Here is a 6,309-nt window from a genome sequence, read left to right on the forward strand (position 1 = left end):
CGACAATAGTTACATTTTTTAAGTTCCAGGAAAGGCTTTATCCTCCTTGCGTGACCTGCGACTCTACTATCGAAAACGAATGTTTATCAAAAAAAAAAAAAAAAAAAAAAATAATAATAGACTAACGCGTCCGTTATGTCAACTGACAATCGGCGAACACACAGACCCTAATTTCGCGTCTGATTATTATAATTACATTTAATGAAAGTTATTATGCTCTAAATCAATATTAAATGTGATTTAACGCAGCAAACACTGATTCTACTGAATAAAGAAAACTTTATTAGAGGTAGGGGATAGGAAAAGGAAATTTTTTCTTTTTTCTGTCGAGTGTTTGTTTACGAAAATACTGCTTTCTTAGAACTACGAATTAATTATTATTTATTTACCATAGGTAGAATCATATATCATATCAAGAGCACGAAAATATACACATAAATATTATACCAAAAATGCGAAAGAAAATATATCGTTAGTATATTTAAAATATTTTCAAAGTATTTTTTATTATTGTCAAATATATGTATGAATATTCCATAATACGATTGATTTGTAAAAGTTATCCGCCAAATAGAATGTCCGCCATTACAATTTCAAATATTTTATGCATTACTTGACTTCGTTCTAATGCAACATGGTGCACTTTTTCTGCCCGTTAAACAAAGCTGCGCAATACGAAAATAACGCGATATGCAGAAACTGTTTTAACTAGTCTGTGATAACGTAATTTCTCAAATGTAATAAAAGTTATTGAGAAAAACGAAATTAATAGTCCATATTATATTACAGACAATTTACGAATAATGAAGCAAAATGAGAAAGTTATTTGAATTTCTTACTCAAATGAAACAGAATCGAGAGAATCTATGTTAAATTTATGTTAAACAATCTATTCAATTTCTTCGGAAATATAATTTAATATATTCGAAAGAAAAAAATAATTTCTTTAATCTTGCATTTTTCATCTTGGTGTTCTAATAAACCGTGAATTTAGAATTTGTTATATTAGATATTAATTACGATAATATCACGAAATATTTATAAGAAATGGAGTTAATCTAAAAGTGAACAAATATTATCACATTTCGACGAAAAGTTATCAAATTTATCGTTAATCACCATGGTGTCCTCTTGACTTTCATCCCGTCCTTTCGAATTTCACAGCATCCTTCTAATACATCAAAGTTCCCCTCGGTATCATATAATAGTAATCTGCACAAAAAAAGAGCGAAATATTAAAACAAATGTATAAAAAGAATAAATCATTTGAAAATGAAACAATGATCAGGGTCAAATTGTTTTTCGAAAACATATTGCACGAGCTACCGGCAAATGGGACAACCAAAAAGACAGTCGGAAAAACAAGGGTAATTAAATAATAGATTAAACGAAGTATTGAAGAAAAACGTACAATTAAATGAAAATAACAATAGTGTGAGTTTGAACGGTAGAAAAATGTCTACCAAAGTGCCAAAGCCACCTGTCGCGAAATGACACGGATGGATATACGTCTGATTCCTCTGATTGTCTACGCTAAACTGACATCCCATACTGCGATTTACCCGACGAGTTTGGGTTAGGGAGGAGTAGGGGGCTAGAGTTGTCGGCTATCCATACATACACGAATAGGATTCGTCAAATTCCTGGAACACTTAAGGATACGTTTTGTATATGTGTTTACACGTGCCTGGTATTGTAGAGCTCTCGTGAAAACAAAAAGTTGTTGACAAAGATTTAGTGACGCTACGATGTTCTCGTCAAGAATTTACAATTCATATAATATATGAGATATTTCAATTTTTATTTTAATTTCAATTGATAATATATTAATTATTTTATCGAATTGTTCAAAACTTTATTTTGTAGTACAGCTCGAGGAAAAAATTATTTAAAATAAAAAAACGTTGAAGATATTTGAACTCTCATAAAAGTAATGATTTCTTATTTCATTACGTCTAGTTCCACTTTGGTATTTTTTAGAGAAATTATAGAATTACGTATAATTTCGTCATATTAAGTTAAATATTGCATTTCTATATATATAGAATTTATAGACATGACAATCATATATACTATGTGTATATATATATATATATATACATATATATAAAGTATATATGATTGTCATATCATAAATGTGTATATCATAAATGAAACGTTACTAAACATTACTGTATGAAAAAGCATGGAATAGAATGCTAATTATTTCATTATTCAGTCCTGCAATTAATGAACTGTACGAAACAAAATCAAAGATTTAAATAAACTTATATCGAACTTATGTTTCAAAAGTTTATGATATAAGCCACCGGTAATAAAAACGATCAAATAGTCTACCAATGGAAAGAAACAGAAAAAAGTCTCGCTCTTCGACGGTAGAATGGTGGTATCCCGCTAAAAGTGAGCCTAGCCGATTCTTGATTGGCTGAGGCGATGAGGCTTCGTTTGTATGCAATGCGCGCGAGAAACTGAAATACCAAACGCCGCAAAAATTTTCTTACATTTTACGAACTTATGAACTGAATATTTTCAAACCAGATAACTATAAGAATTTGAACACTAAAGTGCACACGTATATATGCGTACATCAACAAACATGATTTCTTTAACAAAATCTTGTATTTTAACGAATATTTTCAGAATGAATATATTGTTCATTATGATTTTAAAATGCGAATTTTAAGTATTATGTGAAGACAGATAATTACAGAATTACAGATTGCTGTTACAAGCGAAATATAAAAAATTGTATGCTTATTCGTACTATGTAACAGTGCATATACGTAACCTTTCTACTTACTGTTCTACTAATAGTAATATAAAATAAAATTAAGATATAGTCCATCAAATCTAATATATCCACCATGAAATAAGATTATGATCATATAGATAATTTCTAAAATTTTCTGACAAAGAGAGGTTATTGTATAATGCATTAAATCCATATATTAAGATTAATCTTTGGAAAGCAAAGGTAATGTAACCCAAGAACTATGCACTAAATTTGAAACGTATGCGATGTGTTGAAAGTTTTAAAAGTTTCTTTCAAGTTTCAGATATTTAATCTAAATTAGAGATATATTAGTAAAACATGAAATGAAATATATATATTTACATTATAATTTTTAAACATATTCGTATTTTTAAACATCATTAAGTAAATTTCTAAATAATTAAGAATATACTGCTTCTTATTAAATAGTTACAAAATGTTTTTATTAGCGAGAAGCTATTAAAAGTGATGGTTGACAAATTATATCGATATATCACACGTTGACAAAGTATACCAGTAATAATTTAACAAAGCAAATTCTTCACTGCGATCTTCGAGAGAAATTCCTTGGAATTGGAATTGTTGTAACGAACGCAGCTGCATTTATAACATGCGACACAAGTACACTCTTTTATATACTAAGCTATTTGATTAATGCTAAGTATGTAAGAAATTTAAAAAGCTTTTAAAATCGTATATTTATCATTGTACTATTGATTTTCTTACCATTTCGAAATGTACAATTTTGAGAATAATTGCTATATCTTCGTTCTTAAATAATGGAGCAACTAGCGAAAAAATAAAAGAAAAGGCGAAGAAACGATGCAGAATATTAATGATGTGCGTGTGATTCATCTACATGTTTCAGTTTTGTTGTATATTTCACGATCGAACATTTTCTTTTCTCTTCTATCGTACTCTTGTATCTTGTGACGTGACTGTTTCTCGTGGGAGATAAGAGCAAGACGATATGCGGTTTCTAGCATTTCGAAAACAAAAAAGGACGAAACTGTTCGCTTTTCTTCTGTTTTCTTGTTTTTAAATAGAGGTGAAAGATAAAAAGACATATATCTACAGAATTTATTCTATTTCCATTACACATTCTGCCGATTGATTATTTTCATCTAAATCAATTGACTTACTTAATAAATTCTTCTTGTTTACAGGCATAGCTAACAGAGATTTGGATAGTCTAATATGGCTTATTTTCATTCTTTGTCTTAGCTCTAATACTTTCTTTAAATCTTTCTCGCCAAACCTTATAAATTTAAAATTATTCACACACTGTAATTCATTATTCCAATTCAATGACATTTCACACTGAGTTGCATTTAAAATATCAGAAATTTCTGAAAAATAAAGGAGAGTTTGTACATCAGGATATATTGAAAATAAATTTGGCTGTAATTCTTTACCTATTCCACGTGTATGATATTCTCCTAGTTCTTTCTACTCTAATTATATGTTCCCTCCTAGCATGCTGTCTACTCCTGTTGCTACCTATAGATCTTTTAATAGTAATTTCTTCCATTGCTTCATCATTTCTTGCTACATACCTTTGGATCAAATATAGAACTATAACTAATCACATCTTTAATGTACAATCTCTGTATCATCATGTGTATACATTTTTGTTTTACCTCTGTTTCTAACAAACTTGCAGTTAACTCTGGAGTATAGGGACACACGCCTGGAACCATATTGTTTCTGATCCATGATATTTTCTCTCCTATTGAATTCTGTTTTATCAAGCGGGACATTTCTGCCTTCTGTCTATTTGATATTCTGAAACAAAACACATTGTCCATTTCCTTCTTTAGTACACAAAAGTATTATATAATCATATAAAATAAATGAAATGTACATAACAAAATCACACAATTTAATAGTAATTGTATTTACTTTTTGGCTTTTTTCGTAATAGCGATAGACTTTCTGCTATTTGGATGTATCATTTTTTTTTGGCTTCAGGAATTCCTTTCTCATTGCAGTGGCCTATAAAAGACAACAAAATAAATTAGTTAAAATATTACCATGGCTATGAATTATTTCGATTATCCTAATCATCAAAACTCCAACTCAGACTATACGTTTACTCAATGTATAATCATGCACAGGCGAATCGTCGACAGTATCACACGCTTAGAAGCACTAATGGAGTAGACAAAATATACCTCTTTGTTATGACACTCTGAACCGTCACTCTGTTGGATTCATGCAATAAATTTTACCACTATATATAAAGTTCAATTCTTTAACTTATTTGTGAAACGTTCGAACTGCGACTCGAGGAGATCACCGGTGATTTGTCAATTTCGTGATTTGTTGTGTCTCATATATAAAACCAATTTATAATATATATATATATATGAATACACACATATATGATTACACACATATATATAAGATTTATAAAATGAATCCTCGGTAAAATGTCTGTGATAAATAATTCCAATTAAAATAGAAAAATTTTTAATTGCATTGCTTCGACTATACATATACACATACTTAATGTGACTCACTTTCTATGAGAAAAATTCTGTTTGTCAATTCGATACCGAGAGCTGATAATGCTAACACACGATGAAACGATAACAGAAGAATCCGAATATTCAGAACTTTTCACGATATATGTTAAATAATATTATGAAATAAATTAAATAATTATCCCGCATTGCTTCCGGCGTACGTGTTCACGATTCTCGGCGAAACCGAATATGGCAGCAGGAAATCAACCAATCACAACTTCGGAGAAAAGTAAAGCGCGGGAAGAAATCGCGGCATCCAGCTTCCTGCGAATCTATTCTCGATCTCGATGTAAGCAGTAATCTTTCGATAATCGTTTTGCAAAATGGCGTGCCTTAAACGAAGTGTATAGTAAAATTCGTATTTGAGAGACGCATAAATAAACGATATCAGGCTATTTCCCGCGAGAAATTCACGTTCGGTTGCAACATAACATGTCACGTATATATTTTCGTCGAAAACTGATTTCGAGGGACGTGTATATGTACGTATCAAGCTACTTGGCGAAAGTTCAACGACAGACTGTGACTTTAAAACAGTAAGTGTGTAAGCCTGTGTTTGTTGTCCGAGAATTTGAAGAATCTGTCATCTTTTGTTTACGTCGGCTGTAATAGAGTGGTGTTTTTGTTTTGTGGTAACTGAATGTCTCAAACAACAAACTCGAGATTTCAATGGATCTTCGAAAAGAAGTCATAACCATTGGCCTTGGATGAGTTGTGATTTCATTAACTTTTTAATTCATAATTGATAACATAAGGTTATTGTAAGACCGATGAAAATATGGATAGCAACCAATTGCAATTGAATATCTGGCCTGTTTTGCACTATTGAAATTTTGCAAGTCACTAAAGTTACCAGCATTAATATGTTCCCTTGCACAAGTTTGACGATAAAACAAATGAAATTTTACTAATTGCAAGTTATTTGATTATTCTATTTAACGAAAAATTATAAAATCATAAAATAGAATTCTATATAATCTGTAAATCGTAACTTGTCAATCTACTAGT

At 30.2% G+C, this 6,309-nt stretch overlaps 1 long non-coding RNA gene and 1 pseudogene across 1 annotated transcript; both read right to left on the minus strand.

Moving 5' to 3' along the window:
- Positions 1–364: 364 nt before the first annotated feature.
- On the minus strand, positions 365–1,646 carry LOC117237461. The gene is made up of 2 exons (XR_004494007.1): positions 1,412–1,646; positions 365–1,212 (listed from the first exon to the last, which is right to left on the minus strand). It is a non-coding gene; the product is annotated as an uncharacterized LOC117237461 (long non-coding RNA).
- A 2,197-nt stretch (positions 1,647–3,843) lies between these two features.
- On the minus strand, positions 3,844–5,888 carry LOC117237462 (annotated as a pseudogene).
- Positions 5,889–6,309: the final 421 nt, after the last annotated feature.

Source organism: Bombus vosnesenskii, unplaced genomic scaffold, assembly GCF_011952255.1.
Source record: "Bombus vosnesenskii isolate JDL3184/JDL3185 unplaced genomic scaffold, Bvos_JDL3184-5_v1.1 scf7180000013376, whole genome shotgun sequence".
Taxonomy (NCBI): Eukaryota; Metazoa; Arthropoda; class Insecta; order Hymenoptera; family Apidae; genus Bombus; species Bombus vosnesenskii.